The following is a 20,372-nucleotide window of genomic DNA, read 5'->3' as shown; positions in this document are numbered from 1 at the left end:
TAACTTTATCACTATTAACATTTGAGGTGAGATAATTCCTAGCGTTGGAGGATGTCCTGTGCATTGTAGGATACTTGATAGTATCCCTGCTCTCTACCCACTAGACTCCAGTAGTCACGAATGTTGGCAAATGAATTGAAAACTGGAGGGAGAGGGATTACTAAGGCAAGACAACACAGTAGCTACCTTGAGTCAAATAAAGTATTACATAAAAGATATTCCCATTATGTATGAAAAATTTGAAAGATTGTTACTTAAAACTGCTTACCACCCACTAAACGAGTATTGTTGATTCTTTAGGGGCATCAAGTAAACAAATAATTAATAACGCTTACTGATCCAATAAGTCTCGTTATATTTTGGGACAATTTATTTTAACTTTGGCATTTCTCTACATTTTGGAGTTCATCCTGATACAAGGTCTTTCAAAAAGGTCAGATTTGGATTCCTCATTTTTTCCACCCTCTTTTTCCTGAAACTGATTCAGAAGATATCACATCTGACTATAGTTACATTATACAGAACTCATACTGAATCTTTTGATTCACATGTTTTCTCTTCCTTTTTGTGAAAACAGAACCAGCATTTACATAATCCCTTACAAACTAATGATGAAAGACAGATGTTCTTTCCACAAATCAATATATTTCAAGAGACAACCTTAAATATTTTTAAATAGTCTCAAATGGAAAAAGAAATTCATCAAAGGCAAGTGAGTGTAAAAATTTCCATAATTAAGATATTTGATGGATTTTAAAAAAGAGAATCAATGAGAATTAGGTATAAATAAGCTAATTTGAAATAGGGAAAGCTATTTTCAATTTTGGGGTAATATCTGAACTTGGAAGAAAAACAAAATGTCAACTTGACCCTGACAAAAATTTGGCAATACAGAAGAGATCATCTGGATGCTGTAAGTTTCCAGCAAATTCAGAAATAATCAGATATTTCAAAATGAGAGACACTGAAATCCAGTCAAGAATCAGCCTAATTGAGAATGAAGTGGGAAAGTAAAAAGTGTTTTAGATGTTCCTATTTGATAAAATATATGAGGCACAGCAATCAAATGAACATTGAAAGTAAGTAACTTTCTTGAATAAATCAGATGTGTCTGATGTATTAAAGAGCAGAATTAATATTTTAACTTGAAACTAGGTATCTTATTCATTTTCAGGGGATTTTCACTCCTGTTGCCCTGGTTTTCAGGTGCACTTGAGGAAAACTCCCCAGGAAGGGTCCAGTTTGTATGTTGTCTGTCAATTTTATATTCCTTTAAATGCAAAGTCCTTGTAGTTTTCCAGCTGTTTTATGTTAATTAGAGCCTTAAACTCTGCAAACATTTATTTCATTGCTGTTCAGTGCCAAGTTTCAGGCTTTCTGGAAGCATGACATAAAGAGTCAAAGAAAGAAGCAGCTGACAAAGATCCTCCAAAGGTTTGGAAGATGATTAATCCAAATCAGAAAATGATTTAACCTTAAATAGTGAGAACTTTCTGTTGGAAAACAGAAACAAAGAAGCATCTAGTTTTCTTCTCAAACTGTAGGAGTCAAGCTGGGCTAATGGACTATTTTATTTTATTTACTTACAAGATGGTGATAACAATTGTCATGCATCAGCCACTGTTCTAGGTACTCTACCAATATCGACTGATTTCTATCTTAAAACAAACCTGTAAGGTTCATACTATCATAGTCACCATTTTCCAGATAAGGAAACCAGACCCGGGACCCTCAGCTGACTAAACGTGGAGACAGCTTTCAAATCCAGGTATTCTGGCTCTGTCTATACCCTTAGATACCACGCTCTGCTATCTGAATTGGAAATCAAAATTTAACAGAAGCAGCTCAAATCTGGTGCTATAGGACTCAGGGGATGAGGACTTCCCAAATGCTCAGACAACAGCAATTAAAACCTGAGAAATCATTTTTACTGTAAGAGCCAAGAGTGTGAGACCAGAACCTAAAAGGAGAGAAGGTCAGGAATTAGGCAGGACTGGAAAGTGAAATTGTAGTAAAGTAATGGGTGCCCCAGGGAAAGGCCAAGAAAAGATTTGCAACATCTACGTACTGTGTTAAGACTCCTAGCCAATGTGTTATGGGTGGATTGGGCTAATTTCCAGCAATAAAGCAGGCCTTAGAAGACACTCCCCCTGTGAATTTGTTTCTTTTCCCTCAGACTTCTAGGACACAGTGAGGATAAAGGACAAGTGGAAGAACAGATGGAATGTACCAACTTAACTCCTTAACATTTACAAAATTACTATTCATTCTGTATACACTTGTCTCACTAATAATCGCTTCCCCCCCCCCAGGAGTCTTCATTTGATAAAGGCAAATCTTGGCTCTGAGATATTGATATGTTCAGGATCAAAAGAGAAAAATCAAGATCTAGGTAACATTATTCTTATCACAAACAAGGTGCAGGAAAATGGATCTAAAATTCTCAGTCTTGTAATATGTTACGTGAACACAAATACCATCACAGGGTAAGTTATATTGATACATACATCAGCTGGGAGGTGGATACCTATGGTAATAATACTCTTTATTTTTATATAACATTACAATAAAAGCAGTTAGGCAACTTTCAGTAACAGTAGTGACTTTAATATGATCTTTAACTGGCACCTCTTCTCCAGATTCTCCCTGAGCTTGATAAATGTATGTAAATATATCAGGAACCCTATTTTAGTCTGTAAACCAGTAAAGTGAAAAATACATGCAAGGAACTCCTGCAGTGTCTGAAATGGACACTGGTAGGAAATCCTTATTAGTCAGAAATGCAAGGACATGTGGTAAAAGTGGTTCACATGGTAGATTATTGTATATTTAGGGAATAATTTCACTTTACCAATATCCTTGAGAAAGCTACAGATAAGAGAACAAGGATTTTAAAAAACGTTTACTCTATGTGTGTACACTTATTGGGCAATAGTCTGGCTATGAGTGACTTAGAGACAAAGTGGCACGGCCAGCTGTCCCAACAAACTTACCAGGACCTCCTTCAACAAAGAGATGCTGCTCTTTACCAGGAAAGCCTCCAGAAGGAAGACTTTGTCCTTCCATACTTTATCCCATATGACACCTGGATGTCCAAATTGGCAAAGTTGAATCACAGTAAGTCAAAATGTTTCCTTCTCTCCTTTAACTCTACCTGGGAGATTCTACCAGAGATATACGTCGTCTCTTTGGAAAACCCATCTCAATTCACAATACTGAATAGGCACAGATTTGCCTCTGTGAAGATGTACAAAGAGAAAAGTCACTAGGATGAAAAACACTTAAGCACCTGAAGAGAAAAGAATCAATCTGAAGAGTGAGAAACAACCATTCTTCTTTGAAATGATGTTTCTACAAGATAGAAAATCTTTATTTTCAACAAGACACAAGATAGTACTAGAGGAAAACAGGCTCAAAGAGGAAAATAATGCCATCAGGAAAAGAAATGAACAAAAGGGAAAACATGATTGCAAAATTCTAAAAAGCAGTGGAAGCAGCAGCAAGTATCAATGAGAATACTCAAGACAAGTGGAACAATGAATTCGAATACATGGGGTTTTTAACAGGTAACTTGTAGAGAAAAGGGTGGCAGCATGAGATTAATAAGGAAAAATGAGAGACATGGATGAAATATCGGTTCATTAATTTATCAATCCATTTAATGTTTTTTGAGCACCCACTATTTGAAGGCGTTGTTGCAAGTATGGGTGACAGAATAGTGAGCAAGACAATATCCTTGCCTCAACAGGGGTTAAATTATAGTGAGTGGTACTGACAATCAATTAGCAAATAAATGTATACTATAATGTCAGATAGTGTCAAATTCTATGAAAAAAAAGAAGTGAAGTAAGAGTACAAAGAACAATAATGGGGTTGCCAGAGATGGCCTCTCTGAGGTGGTATTTGAGCAGATGTAATAATGTGAGAGGGTGAACTGGGTAAGAGCATCCCAGGCAGAGTTTAGTAAGTTCAAAGACCATGAGGCAAGGACAAGTATGTGTGTATTCAAGTAGATGTAGTGGAATGACCAAGTGCAGAATGCTAGAAAATCAAGTCAGAGAGTTAGTCAGGGGCAGATAGTTTAGATTCTAGAAAATCATAAAAGGAGTTTGGATTTATCATGAGTGTAAGGGAAAGGCCATGGCGAGCCTGGGAGTGGGGGTGGGGTGGGGTGGGAACTTAGCAGGAAAGTGACTCAGTTTATGTTTTAGAGAGATAATGTTTGAAATAATATACATGTGTCTTCTTTAGCCACTTTTTCTTTTTTAAAAGAAATCAAATTATAAATCAGAATAAAGAAATTGCTTACCTACAGCAAGTGAATGGAAGGAAAAAGGGTAGAAAAGGGGAAGCAAGTAACATGTCCCATGAGATTTTTACATACTCATAAATGAAAACCAATAGAAACAAAGGAGCCAAGCTGTTTTCCAGTAAATAACTTCAGTAACATAACTGTCCTGTCATGTATGTGGGAGAAATGATCTAAGTAATGGTTGAATATGTATTTTGAACACATGCTTTGAATTTGAAAACAAAGCAATGACATAGCTCTGACTCTTCTTAATAGATCTGTGCCCAGGAGTAACCAAAATATCTGCCTCTTGGCTTTCCACTACCATCCATGTAATCCACAGGGTTATTGCTCAGGGCTGTCAGTGTACACCTGTAAGCTAGTTCCTTGAAGCTTAATTTGAATGATGATACAGCAGAGATATCGTGGACTTCCAAAAACTGCAGAAAAGAGTTTTAATTCCTAATCTGCTCTTTGTTGGCCCTTGGTATTGGGCAAATCACTTAATCTCTTTGAGTATGGTTTTCCCCATCAGTTAAATGAACATAATAATAAAATCTAATGTACTGGATTGTAGTGAAAATTAAATGACATAATTAGGCAAAGAGTTCTGGGCATACACTATTTATTTTAAAAGAAAGGCAATCTAGTTTCCATCTTGTTAGAATGCTTAGGATATCCACTATTAAACTGTGAAGGACTACATACAATCGCATGATTAAAGGCTAAACCCAAGAGCCAAACACCAGTAATTAAGCTTAAAATACAATCTAATATTAGTATGTCAGTTATTGTAGGATCTCTTTGAGGGGTTTCATAAAAGATTTAGGAGTTAAAGGAGTTACTGCTTTGGTGATGATGAAACCTCTGTAATGATGAAACCTCTGTAATCCATGGTTAAATATAGTAAGTATCAATATTTCCTTTACTTCAGACTGAGAGGACAATTACATGGACTTCAGTAACTTTAGGTTTTGACACAAAAATTTTAAAGTAACAGCAAGAAAATGCCTATCCTTAACATCTTTAGCCTCACTCACATCTTTGTTTTTCTGACATTGGGGTAAATATGAAGAGAATGAAGCAATGGTTTTTCTTACTGATCCTCGTTATCAGTACACTTTTAGAATGACTCCATTTTTGCTATTGAACAGTTGCTTATAAAAACTAAATTTCATTCTGTCTTTTCTTGAATGTAATGTAAGCTCTATTAATAATTCTTATAACATTATAAAGAAAATGAAAAAATGCACATTTAAGCATGATTTGAGAAAGGCATTGACATTATAAGCTACAAGGCAATAGCTTAAAAATTGCTATTCATTTCAAAATAATATCACATAATTATTTTCATATCCTGTCAACACTCTTATGTTAATGTTTTAGACTCAAATGAACACCCAAAGTATATTTGGAATATATATCCCAGCATATTTTGAATTTTTACAAGAAAAAAAGGTATTTTAAACTAGTGGGGAATGGAATAATAATGAAATGAATGCTGTTAAGATACTGACTATTTATTTAGAAGAAAATAAAGTATGAATACTAACTATATATAAAGTGATATCTGGGTGGACTAAAATTCCAACTAATAATATTTGGAAAGACATACAGAAGTATTTTAATAATATTGAAGTAGAAGAATATCTTTGAGGTAATGCACCAAACCCAGAAGGCTTATAGAAATAACATGATAAGGTTTGACTCTACAGACATTACAAATTTTGTATATAGTGAAAGATGCCATAAATGACAAACAATGAAAGACTGGAAAACATAAGAAAAACCTCAACAAAGCAATACAGGTGTGAACTGAATAAAAAAGTGGGCAAATGGTATAAACAGACAATCCACAGAAAATAAAAAAAAATATCCAATAAACACATAAAATGATGTCCAGGCTCACTGACAAGGAAGAAACCTCAAAAGCCTTACTACTGAATGGAAATGGGATATGCAAGAGCATGGCTGGACTGGCTGGAGTAGCATTTTGTCTTTACATCAGAAACAGGTAGCTATACCTTTGGAGGAAATATTATCTTCAACTCCAATACCTTCATGAAGCAACACTGATGTCCCAAATGGGGTCTTTGACTTACAGGTACTTTTCTAAATGTCAAGCCTGATTTACTGATAGCCCAGCTAAATTAAAACTTAAGGGTGTTCACTGGGTCACTACTAATATTCAGTCTTATGGCCAGCTATTTGTAAACAAAAGGGGATGTTGGTATTTCCCTCAGTATACAGAACTCAAGGCAGTCTTAATAGCCCTGGACAGTCCTTGATGAATCTTTTCACATTTTTACTAACATTCGGATTGTTGGCAATGTCCCAGGAACCTGGTCTACCACTTGGAAGACTACAGACTAGTGGATTAAATGCGCCCTTTTTTGAGCCATGAACTGTGGAAACAAATCTCAGCTGGTGATCAGATAGAGTTGCTCATGTGGATGTCTGTAACAAGGTGAGGTGAATATGGTAAGGTAAAGAAGGTAAGTTATGGTAAGGTAAGGTAAAGAATTACACATTTCTGATGCATTACTTTATGCTAAACTTGTGTCTTGCCAAAAGTTGACCCATTTGACTCACAAGTGGAAGGACACTTTGTAGGAGTCATTGCCCCTACACCTTCTGGCAACTTGACTACATGGAATCTTTGATTCCTCTCTGAAGGCCATCTGTGTACTTTCACCACTTTTCTTGGTCACAGTGTTGCTGTTTCAGTCTAATCAGCTAAATCTGGCCAGCTAACTATGACTCTTAAATCTAAAATGTGTCATGTTCCACTTTCCAAACCATCTAGAACCTGACAGTGGTTTGCCTTGTCCTAAAGGCCACCGGTGAATAGGCTAATGATCAAGACATTTGATGTACACTCATGGCCCTTATCTTCAGGCTGCTGGAATCATTGAGAGGTAGAGTGCAGTTTTTGAACATCATTTAAAAACTATTTCTGACTCTATTAACCTTATTCTTTTCTGGTAAGACAGTTTGATCACTGAATGTGGCCACCTCAGAATGGGTTGATCTCCTCTTGGCTTCCTCCTGGGTAATGATCAGAGGAAAGGGGAGGGGAAATATATAAAACTATTTTGAAAATTCAGTATTCTTCCCTGGCCATTTCCAGGTATGATGTGTCTTTCTCCTATGAGTAACTTCAGGTAGGCCTGATTGGTACACCCTCTGGGTCACAGCCTGGCCGAAAAGGAAGCTAGGAGATTCAAACATAATTCTGTTGCAGCATCCTGGATTCTAGAAACATGAATGTCTGTGGAAACATCCTCCAGGGCACTCTGAATCACTGCTGGAGAATATGGGGGCAAGGGAATGAAGCACTTGTTGATGTTCACATGCTATTGGCTGCATTGTGAGTAATAAAGTCCTTTATTTCTGACCTTGGAGTCTTGTGTCTTCTACCAGCATTCATGAAAAAGTAACAGACTAACATAATGGCTTGTGAGAAAGGTAAAATCAAATCTTAAACTGGCGTACACATGAATCTGATGTTCATCAGAAGCTGAAAAGCACTGAATTTGGTTGTGAATCAAAAGAGATTAAATATCCCCTGAAAACATAAACCATGCCAACTTTTTTTTTGATCACTACATAAGATCTGCCTGGTTTGTTCTGAGTTTATGCTACTTAAATGTCAATTAACTGAATTGTACCAAGCCATTATTTTAAAAAGAGTACCTGCATTACAGTGTAGGATTTCGGGTACACAAATACTATTTGATTCATTCAATATAAAATATATGCATATGCAAGAGAAATATCATCCTGTTCTATAAACCATTATAACTGTATAATTGTTACAGTGTTAATTTTTTATTTTAAAGGAGTTATGTATAATGATATCATTTTATTGAATTCAAGGAAATATTTCACGTTAGTTTAAAAATTAGCCCTTAGATATCACATCTTCCATTTTTTATACATTACATAACCATTTAATAGTGAACTTTACTGAAAAGTTTCTAGTTAAATTAAAAGAACTAAGGAAATGAATTTTTTCAGCAAACTGTCAACTCAAGGACAGCTTTTCTGAATCTCTTATATTCTACTTTTCATTTTTAACTATCTTTTTTTTCCCTAGCTGGTTCTTTGTAAATCCAGTGAGACTCAAAAATATCAACTTACCATTTATTTCCAAAAAATAAAATATCCTTTCCTAATATTGCAATGAATGCTATTACTACAGACATGATTGCATCATAAGTATCTACAAAAGGAGACACAGAGATCACCATAAAAATTGTATGTCTTTTGTGTGTGATGAGAAGGTAACATTTGAGAATGTTCATTGATGCTGCCTTTGGCTGACAAAAGTAATGAATTCCAGCATGCATCTAGTCACAGAATACAAAGGTTACTCAGATGTGTGTGTGTATGTGTTTGCATGAGATGAATATCAGCTTCCTGCGTAGAAATGTGATTTAAGAGTAAAGCGATGGATTTCCTTTGCCTCTTTAATCCTCAACCACAACTAACATTTTCTGAACTGCAAATCTTTTTTTAGGCTATCATAATCACTACAGTGTTAAATCCAGAGTTTTGCACACCCTACACTTATATTTCACCTTCCAAATTCAAAACTGATGAAAATATAATAAAAGTTATATTAATTGGACTATAATGTATGTATTTTATGAGAAGTCTTTCTACTCCTAATGCAACTCTAGTTTAAGTGATAGGGAATATCTCATTTCATAGGGATATTCCACGCATAATTTTCATGATATGCTACTTTACCTTGATATTACCTCAATTTTTTTTTTTTTTTCCAGTGAAACATAATCTCAGAACCTTGAAGTAAGGGAGGGAGATAGTCCAATGTAGTAAAAAATTATCTAAACTCTTGCATTCCAACTATACTTCTCCCAGTGCTCCCATTTAATCACTAGTTGAAATATGCTTGTTGTAAATTTCAGGGCTTTTTTTTAAGTCTTAGTTTGAAAGTACTAGGAAGTTCAAATCTCATGAGTCAATTTCATATCCTGCCATAGTAAATAGAATCCTATATTGAATCTCTTAAATACAAGAAAGGTCAGTTTTACTGTAAATATCATGTCTGTCATTGAGACTAGACATTGCTTAGATACTGACAGATGTAGTTGCTCACTTATAAGCTTCCTTAGATTAGTTTTTTTAGTCTTAAAGTCTATTTCTCTTTAGTATGAATTCTGATCCAGTAACAAGAGATCTAAGCAGATGACTCTTTTATGGTGAGCCAGAGTTAGAGAGCTCTGAGGAATGAATTCAGCCTGTTACCTGGGAGCTGTGTGACCTTCAGCAAATTACTCAATATCTCTGAGCTTGAGTTTCTCCATTTACAGAATGAGGATTTAAGGTCATTGTGAGAATTATAGGAGATAATTATATAAATTACCTGGTAAATAGTAAGCACTAAATAAATGACTGCTAGGGTTATGTAACACTCCCACTTTAGTTTTTTATTCACTCCAATGAACACACTCTGCTTCCATTGTTACCTAAAGAAATCTTACCTCTCTTGTAAATTGTATCTCAAATTCAACTCTTCTTTTGAAACGTTTCAAAATGTCCAGAGATGGAAGTGATAGCTCTACCCTCTGAAGCTCTTCAATACCTCTTATAGGTAAAAGCAAAATGAAAAGGAATCACATTCTTGTTTAAAGTTATATGTCACACTGTTGTTTTCTTAATTATGTACTTGATTGTTAAAACTATTAAATCCACACATTAGCCACAGGAGCACTGAAGACAGTGCATAGCACTTAGAACAGAGGTTCCTGTAAGATTTATTTAATAAATATATGTTCAGACAATGGATATGTGGATGCATATAGCAAACCTGGGTTTCTGTGTCTAATTGTGTTAATATAAATTATTCTTCAATTATGAAATATATCTTTGTATGTTTCCCATATACAGAATTTTAATACTTAGCATATGTGGTTCATTTAGGTGAAAATAAAGGGCAAGGCTGAAAATGTTTGTGACTATAAAGAAATAAAAGATCTTTTTTTACGTTAAAATAAATGAATATAAATAGTTCATACAACTTAAGATTTAAAAAAAAAACCCAATTAAAAAACGGGCAGAAGACCTGAATAAACATGCTTCTGTAGAAGACATACAGATAGCAAACAGGCACATGGAAACATGCTCAATATCACTAATCATCAGAGAAACATAAATTAAAATCACAATGAGCTAGCACCTTGCACCTGTCAGAATGGCTATCATCAAAAAGATCCACAAATAACAAATATTGGGAAGGATATAGAGGAAAAGGGAACCCTTGTACATCGTTGGTGGGAATGTAAATCGGTGCAGCCATTGTAGAAAACAACTGGTAGCTTATCAGAAAAAAACTAAAAATAGAAATACAATATGATCCAGCAATTCCAATCCTGGGTATATATCTGAAGAAAACAAAAAACCACTAATTCTAAAAGATAAGCCCCCTAATGTTTATAGCAGCATTGTTTATCGTTACCAAGATATGTAAGCAACCTAAGTGTCCATCAACAGGTGAATGGATAAAGAAGATGTATTGTATATCTATATTACAATGGAATATTACTTGGCCATAAAAGAGGAAATATTTGCCATTTGCAACAACATGGGTGAACTCAGAGGGTATTATGCTTAGTGAAGTAAGAAAGACAAATCCTGTACAACTCTTTTAAGTGGAATCTAAAAAATACAACACACCTGTGAATATAACAAAAAGGAAACAGATTCACAGATATAGAGAATGAACTAGTGGTTATCAGTGGGGAGAGGGAAGGGGAGGAAAACAAGGTAGAAGTAGAGGATTAAGAGGTACAAGCTATTATGTATAAAATAAATAAACTACAGAAATATTTTGTATAACAGAGGGAATTAAGATTTTATAATAACTATAAAAGTATAATTTTAAAATTGTGAATCACTATGCTATACACCTATAATTTATATAATACTGTACATCAACTGTTAATTTTTTTAAGTTAAAAAAAGATTACATTTCTGGGGAAAGTAGAAATTACAATTAGGTTAGGTATTAAATCTAAGTTTAGTATCATGGGCTTTAGAATAAGTGATGCCATTTTGGCCTGTGTTATTTTTTTAAAAACAGATGTGATATTTTAAAATAAATTTAGCAAGAATGAAAATGTATTTTCCTTTTCACTCCAGAATATTTCCTATTCCAGAACACCATTCGAAGTACATAGAAACCATATTAAAAGACCTTTATTAGCTAATGGATTGATTTGTTCTTTCAACCCTAGACAAACAAAAAAAAAATATTAATTTTAGTCTCAAATATTAGTATCAGACATTTCCAATTTGTTTCCTGAAATATACAATGTTGCCATAAAAATGTATTAAGATTCTTTCTCCTTTCCTCTGTTTCTTTCCCAGGAACACTTCTTTCACTTCCTCCACTTCCTCGTCCCTTGTTTTCTATGAGAATTTTTTCATCATTAGTTGGTGATGGGGATGGGGTGTTCAGGGAAGATTTCCTGATGGCTTCCTCATAGACAAATGAAATATGAAGGATGAGTAAATATTTCCTGGACAGAGGAGGAGGTGAATGAAGACTAAGGGGAATCATTGTCTGAGAGCTTAATTTTGTGATGAGAACCTGAGAGATGATGTAACCCAACCAGGGAAAAAAGGAAACTCTAGCCTGATGGGCTTCATTTATCTTTGTATGTGTTTAAAGTAGGTTATATTTTTGTAAATAACTTCCTAAGCACATCTTTCAAAAATTGTGTTGAATTAATTCCATTTCCAAGGAAACTTCTAGGAGGAGTTCATCTTAATTATTATTGCACCAATGTTTTTCAAAGACCCAATTCTGGATGACATTTAGAATTAAGTAATGCTGCCCTTAGAGGAATCTGAGGTGTGGTTGACTCTGTCAGGACTGAACTGGGACAAAGAAACAGATGCTCTCCAACATCTTTTTATGTGTTCCCTTAAAGTACTTGGAGAAATAACCATGGTCATAGCATTTGTTTCCATCATATATAGATCTATGGATGGACATATGTGCCCAAAGGGATGCAAACTTGGGTGAAAAGCAATTGACCCTTAAGATATGTGTGGCTATTTTAATACCCAGCCACTTATACCCCTATTACCACCACTCAGGGACTCTTTGAGGTCACACTGAGAGAACAGCTATTCAAATCAATTATCTTCTCAGATTTCATTGTTTTTCACAATCATAGGTAAATATGCCCCTCATCAAATGAGCTGGAAAGTATTCCTTTTTCCACTGTTTTCTGGAAGGGTTTGTAAATCTTGGGAATTTCTTTTGTAAATATCTGATGGAACTCACTAATGTAGCTGTTTTAGGCCTAGACTTTTCTTTGTAGTGAGATTTTCAATTTACTAATTAAATCTTTATTATAGTTCTGTTCATATCTTCTCTCTTTATGAACCAGTACTGATAATTGTGTCTTTCTAAGAATTTGCTTATTTCATCAAAATTGTCATTGACACAACGTTGTTTACAGCATTTCCTTATAAATCACTCATCTCTGTAGGGTCCATGATGATGTTTCCTCTTTTGTTTCTTATTTGGTACTTTTTGTGTTTTCTTCTTTTTATCATTGCTTTTGGGGAGAGGTTTTGATGAACTCAACCAGTGGATCATTGAAGAAATCAAAAGGAAATCAAAAGATACTTAGAGACAAATGACAATGAAAATACAATACTCCAAAACCTATGGGACACAGCAAAAGCAGTTCTGAGGGGGAAGTTTATAGAAAGACAATCTTATCTCATGCAATAAGAAAAATCTCAGTAAACAATCTAACATCACACTTAAAACAACTAGAGAAGGAAGAACTATGATACTATGTCATAGTATCATGATACTATGTCATAGTGTATCATGATGCTATGATACTATATGAATGGAAAACCATAGAATAATTACAGAAAACTATTAGAACTCCTCAATAAATTAGGCAAAGTTTCAGGATACAAAATGAATACAAAGAAATTGATTAAATTTCTACATACTAACAATGAAAGATCAGAAAGAGAAATCAGAGAAACTGTCCCATTTGCCTTCACATCAACAAGAATAAAACACCTAGGAATAAACCTAACTAAAGAGACAAAAGTCCTATACTCTGAAACTTATAACACTGATGAAAGAAATCGAAGACAACACAATCAGATGGAAAGATATTTCATGTTCTTGAATTGTAAGAATAAAGACAAGATGAAGGAGCTTATAAGCCATTCCCAGTTAAAAAAAAAAAAAAAAAAGAATTCACCTGAAGCAGCAAACAATGAAACAGACCTCTGCAGTGTGACAGACACTGAGTTCAAAAGGAAGGTAGTGAAAATACTGAAGGAATAAAGGCTGAATATCAAGGAATTAAGAGCAGATATGAACAATAATGCACGTTACTTTAGAAAGGAACTAGAAAATACAAGGAGGAACATAGAAAAATTAGAAAATTCGTTTGCAGAGATACAAACTGAGCTAAAGGCAATAAAAAGCAGAATAAATAATGCAGAGGAACAAATTAGTGACTTGGAAGATATAATTATGGAAATCACCCAATCGGGACAGCAGACAGAAAACCAAATGAAAAAACATGAAAGCAATATAAGAGACCTATGGGATAATATAGAGTGGGCCAATCTACGCATAATAGGAATTCCAGAAGGAGAAGAAAAAGAAAATGGGATTGAAAATATATTTGAAGAAATTATGGCTGAAAACTTTTCAAATCTAAAGCATACTGATATCAAAATACAGGAAGCACAGAGGGTCCCAAACAAGTTGAACCCAAACAGGCCCACACCAAGACATATTATAATAAAAATGGCAAAAGTTAATGAGAGGATTCTAAGGGCATCAAGAGCAAATCAAAGCATTAATTAAAAGGGAACCCCCATAAGGCTATCAGCTCATTTCTCTACAGAAACACTACAGGCCAGAAGGGAGTGGCAAGATATATTTAAAGTGCTAAAAGGAAAAAAAATTTGCAATCTAGAGTACTCTATCCAGCAAGAACCTCATTTAAAATAGAAGGGGAAATAAAGAATTTCTCCAACAAACCAAAGCTAAAAGAGTCCAGCAATACTAAACCCATTCTAAAAGAAATAGTGAAGGGGTTTCTCTAAATAAAAAAAAGAAATAAGAAGAAAAGGGATGGAGGAAAACACAATTGGAAAGCAGTCACTTAAATAAGCCAGCATAGAGATCTAAAAGTGGGGGGGGGGGGAGGGAAACTAGTGTAAAACTAATTATAAACACAAGGAACAGCAAAAGGACAAACATAAAGATGTTAAAAAAGGATTTGCAAATCATAGAATGCAGGGAAGAAAAATAAGAAAATATTGGCCCCCTTTTTTAAAAAAAAAAAAAATAGTGTGTTTGAGCCTATGTGACTATCAGGCTAAAGCAAGCAGATATAGGAAGGGGTTAACATACCTAAGAAACAGGGCAACCACAAATCAAAACCAAACATTACATTCACGAAAAAGCTAAAAAGAAAAGTACACAAGCATAAAATAAGTGGAAATTATCCAACAAAAGAAAGGAAGAAAGGAGAAACACAGAATCAACTGGAAAATAAGGTTTAAAATGGCAATAAATACATATCTATCAATAATTACCTTAAATGTCAAAGGACTGAATGCTCCAATCGAAAGACACAGAATGGCAGATTGGATTAAAAAAAAAAAGGCAAAACCCTGCAATCTGCTGCCTACAAGACTCACCTTAGGGCAAAGGACACATAAATTGAAAGTGACGGGATGGGAAAAGGTATTTCATGCCAATGGAAAGACAGGAAAGCAGGAGTTGCAATATTCAGACATAATAGACTTTAAAATGAAGACCAAAAAGAAGACAAAGAAGGATACTATTTAATGGTAAAAGGATCCATTAAGAAAAGGATATTATTATCATCTATCTGTCTATCTATCTATGCCTAATATGGGAGCATCCATATACCTAAAACAAATATGAATAAAAGAAATTTATGGGAATACAATAATTGTAGGAGACTTTGATATCCCTCTCACCTTAATGGATAGATCCTCTGGACAGAAAAATCAATAAGGCAAGAGTAACCCTAAATCACATAATAGAACAATTAGACTTAATCAGGATTTTCAGGACATTACATCCAAAAAAATCAGAATATACATTCTTCTCAAGTGCACATGAAACATTCTCAAGGATTGATCACATACTGGGGCACAAAGCTAACCTCAACAAATTTAAGAGTATAGAAATTATTTCAAGTTTCTTCTCTGACCACAATGGCATGAAATTAGAAATCAACCAGAGGAAAAGAAATGAGCAAAAACCTACATGGAGACTAAGCAACTTGCTACTGAAAAAACCAATGGGTCAATGAGGAAATCAAGAAGGAAATGAAAAAATACCTCGAGACAAATGATAATGAGGACACAACCATTCAAAATCTATGGGATGCTACAAAAGCAGTGCTCAGAAGGAAATTCATAGAAATACAGGCCTTCCTCAAAAAAGAAGAAAAATCTCAAATCAGCAATTTAACCCACCACCTAAATGAATTAGAAAAAGAACAAACAAAACCTAAAGTCAGCAGAAGGAAGGATATCATAAAGATCAGAGAGGAAATCAATAGAGATAGAGAAAACTAATAAAACCAGGAGCTGGTTCTTTGGAAAGCTAAACAAAATTGACACACCTCTGGCTAGACTCACCAAGAAGAAGAGAGTAAAAACCCAAATAAACAAAATAAGAAATGAATCCAACTAAGAATCATGAGATTTTGAGTTCAATCCCTGGCCTCACTCAGTGGATGAAGGATGTGGTATTGCTGTGAGCTATGGTGTAGGTTTGCAGATGCAGCTCAGATCACACATTGCAGTGGCTGTAGGGTAGGCCAGCAGCTGTTGCTCCAATTGGACCCTTAGCTTGGGAACCAACAAATGCTGTGGGTGAGGCCCTAAAAAGCAAAAAATAAAAACAAACAAACAATAAAACCAAGAGCTGTTTTTTTGAAAAGGTAAACAAAATTGACAAACCTCTGACCAGATTCATCAAGAAGAAGAGAGGGAAAAAAAATAAATGAAAAAGGAGGAATCACAGAAGATAATGAAGAAATACAAAAAAACATAAGAGAATACTATGAACAATCATATGCCAACAAATTTGACAACCTGGAAGAAATGGACAACTTTCTAGGGACTTACAGACTGCCAAAACTGAATCAAAAAGAAATAGATCAACTGAACAGACCAATCACTAGAAATGAAATTGAATATGTTGTAAATACACTCCCTACAAATAAAAAAAGTCCAGGACCAGATGGCTTCACAGGTGAATTCTACCAAACATACAAAGAAGAATTTATACTCATCCTCCTTAAGCTTTTTCAAAAGGGTGAAGAAGAAGGAACACTCCCAAAGACATTCTATGACCCCACCATCACCCTAATTCCAATACCAGACAAAGATACCACCAAAAAAGAAAACTATAGGACAATATCTCTGATGAATATAGACGCAAAAATTCTCAACAAAATTTTAGCCAACTGAATCCAACAACACAGAAAAAAGATCACACACCACTACCAGGTGGGATTCATTCCAGGTTCACAAGGATGGTTCAACATATGCAAATCAATCAATGTCATACACCACATTAACAAAAGAAAAGTAAAAAACCATGTGACCTTCTCAATAGATGCAGAAAAAGCATTTGACAAAGTCCAGCATCCATTCATGATAAAAATTCTTTCCAACTCTTTATGTTATTACCTTAACATAATAAAAGCCATTTATGACAAACCCACAGCAAATATAATACTCAATGGAGAAAAGCTGAAAGCCTTCTCACTCAAATCTGGAACAAGACAGGGATGCCCACTCTTTCCACTGTTATTCAATATAGTACTGGAAGTCCTAGCCACAGCAATTAGACAAACAAAAGAAATAAAAGGCATCCAAATAGGAAAAGAAGAGGTAAAACTGTCACTGTATGCAGATGACATGATACTCTATATAGAAAACCCTAAGGACTCAGCCCAAAAACTACTTGAACTGATTAACAAATTCAACAAAGTAGCAGGATATAAGATTAACTTTCAGAAATCAATTGCATTTCTGTATACTAACAATGAAATATTAGAAAAGGAATACAAAAATACGATACCTTTTAAAACTGCACCTCAAAAAATCAAATACCTCGGAATACACCTGACCAAAGAGGTAAAGGACCTATATGCTGAGAACTATAACACTTTAATCAAAGAAATCAAAGAAGATGTAAAGAAATGGAAAGATATTCCATGTTCCTGGATTGGAAAAATCAATATTGTAAAAATGGCCATACTACCCAAAGCAAAGTACAGAGTTAATGCAATCCCTATCAAATTACCCATGACATTTTTCACAGAACTAGAATAAACAATCCAAAAATTTATATGGAACCACAAAAAACCCAGAAGTGCCAAAGCAATTCTGAGGAACAAAAACCAAGCAGGAGGCATACCTCTTTAAGACTTCAGGCACTATTACAAAGCCACAGTCATCAAGACAGTGTGGTACTGGCATCAAAACAGACAGACAGACCAATGGAACAGAATAGAGAACCTAGAAATAAACCCAGACACCTATGGTCAATTAATCTTTGACAATGGAGGCAAGAATATAAAATGGGTAAAAGACAGTTTTTTAGCAAGTATTGCTGGGAAACCTGGACAGCTGCATGCAAATCAATGAAACTAGAACACACTCTCACACCATGCAAAAAAAAAAAAAAAAAAAAAACTCAAAATGGCTGAAAGACTTAAAAATAAGACAAGACACTATCAAACTCCTAGATGAGAACATTGGCAAAACATTCTCTGACATCAACCTTACAAATGTTTTCTCAGGTCAGTCTCCCAAGGCAACAGAAATCAAAGCAAAAATAAACCAATGGCACCTAATCAAACTGACAAGTTTTTGCACAGCAAAATAAACCAAAAAGAAAACAAAAAGACAACTTACAGAATGCAAGAAAATAGTTACAAATGATGCAGTTGACAAGGGCTTAATCTCTAAAATATACAAACAACTTATATAGCTCAACAGCAAAAAAGCCAACAACCCAATGGGAAAATGGGCAAAAGACCTGAATAGATATTTCTCCAAAGAAGATGTACAGATGGCCAACAAGTAAACGAAAAAATGCTCAACATCCCTGATTGTTAGAGAAATGCGAATCAAAATTACCACGAGATAGCACCTCACACCAGTCAGAATGGCCATCATTAATAAGTCCACAAATAACAAATGCTGGAGGGGGTGTGGAGAAAAGGGAACCCTCTTAAAAAGCTGGTACACCCACTATGGAGAACAGCATGGAGGTATCTTAGAAATCTATGCATAGAACTACCATATGATCCAGCAATCCCACTCTTGGGCATATATTCGGACAAAACTTTCCTTAAAAAAGACACATGCACCCACATATACATTGAAGCTCTATTCACAAGAGCCAAGACATGGAAATGACCCAAATGTCCATGATAGATGTTTGGATTAGGAAGATGTGGTATGTACACACAATGGAATACTACTCAGCCATAAAAAAGAACGACATGATGCCGTTTGCAGCAACATGGATGGAACTAGTGACTCTCATACTGAGTGAAGTAAGTCAGAAAGAGAAAGACAAATACCATATGATATCACTTATATCTGGAATCTAATATATGGCACAAATGAACTTTTCCACAGAAAAGAAAATCATGGACTTGCAGAATAGACTTGTGGTTGCTGGGGGGAGGGGGAGGGGGAGGGAGTGGAATGGACTAGGAGTTGGGAGTTAATAGATGCAGACTATGCCTTTGGAAGGGAATAGTAATGAGATCCTGCTGTGGATCCATAGATCCACTGAGAACTATGTCTAGTCACTTATGATGGAACATGATAATGTGAGAAAAAAGTATGTATACATGTATGTGTAACTGAGTCACCATGCTGTACAGTAAAAAATAAAAGGAGGAAAAAACAAAACCGATGAATGGATTAAGAAGATGTGGTACATACATAGAATGGAATACTACTCAGCCATAAAAAATAGTGTCATTTGTGGCAACATAGATTCAACTAGAGATTCTCATACTAAGTAAAGTCAGTCAGAAAGAGAAAGACAAATACTATATGGTATCACTTTTTTGTGGAATCTAAAATATGGTACATATGATCCTGTCTACAAAACAGAAACACATCACAGACATGGAGAGCAGTCTTGTGCTTGCTAGAGGGAGGGGGAGAGGGAATGGGATTGATGAGGTATTTGAGGTTGGTGAATACAAACTGTAACATTTGGAATAGATGGGCTGTGACTTCCTACTGTATGGTACAGGGAACCGTGTGTGATTGGGTCACTTTGCTCTACAACAGAAACTGAAGATACATTGTAAATCAACTATATGTAAATAAATAACTGAATAAAAAATAAATATTTGATGAAACACACTAATGAAGCTATTTTAGGCCTGGCCTTTTCTTTGTAGTGAGATTTTCAATTTACTAATTAAATATCTTTTTTATAGGTCTATTCAGATCTTTTCCCTTTATGAATTAGTACTGATAATTGTTTCTAAGCATTTGCTTATTTCATCAAAGTTGTCATTGATATACCATTGTTTATAGTATTTCCTTATAAATCACTAATTTCTGTAGGGTCTGCAGTGATGTTTCCTCTTTCATTTCTAATTCGGTAATATTTGTCTTTTCCCCTTTTTATCATTGTTTTGGGGGAGAGGTTTTGATGAATTCCTTACTTTACAACTCCAGAAACCCAAAATGTATCTTCTTATTTTGGACAACATAATTCATGTTAGCTAGCTGAGTTAAAAAAAGCTATTCAAATACACTAGCTGGGAAGGTCGCAGAACTAGTCTTGGATATTACATAGCCAGGACCAAAATAACCATGGAATTATAACTGACTGTGCCATAGAACCTGTAGCTCCTCATGGCAACAGAAAATGGATTCCCCTCTCTCCCAGAAAAGTCAGTAATAGCTGCCACAAGCAAAGAAATGCCTTCCACTTTGCCCTTGGCTGAAGATACAGTCTTCCACT

At 34.9% G+C, this 20,372-nt stretch overlaps 1 protein-coding gene and 1 long non-coding RNA gene across 5 annotated transcripts in view; one reads left to right on the top strand and one right to left on the bottom strand.

Annotated features, from left to right (window-relative positions):
- Nucleotides 1–10,396, top strand: part of LOC102165929 — a 159,633-nt gene extending 149,237 nt beyond the window's left edge. For 2 of the 4 annotated variants that reach the window (XR_002343994.1, XR_001308715.2), the window contains one exon: nt 6,630–10,396. This is a non-coding gene — a long non-coding RNA (uncharacterized LOC102165929). The remainder of the gene's footprint in view (nt 1–6,629) is intronic. The other 2 variants (XR_002343995.1, XR_001308718.2) reach the window with 2 other exon arrangements.
- Nucleotides 1–20,372, bottom strand: part of LOC102166013 — a 175,865-nt gene that overhangs the window by 37,606 nt on the left and 117,887 nt on the right. The gene's annotated exons all lie outside the window — the stretch shown is intronic.

This window comes from Sus scrofa, chromosome 5 (assembly GCF_000003025.6).
Source record: "Sus scrofa isolate TJ Tabasco breed Duroc chromosome 5, Sscrofa11.1, whole genome shotgun sequence".
NCBI lineage: Eukaryota > Metazoa > Chordata > Mammalia > Artiodactyla > Suidae > Sus > Sus scrofa.
This window is presented reverse-complemented; position numbering and strand designations above follow the sequence as displayed.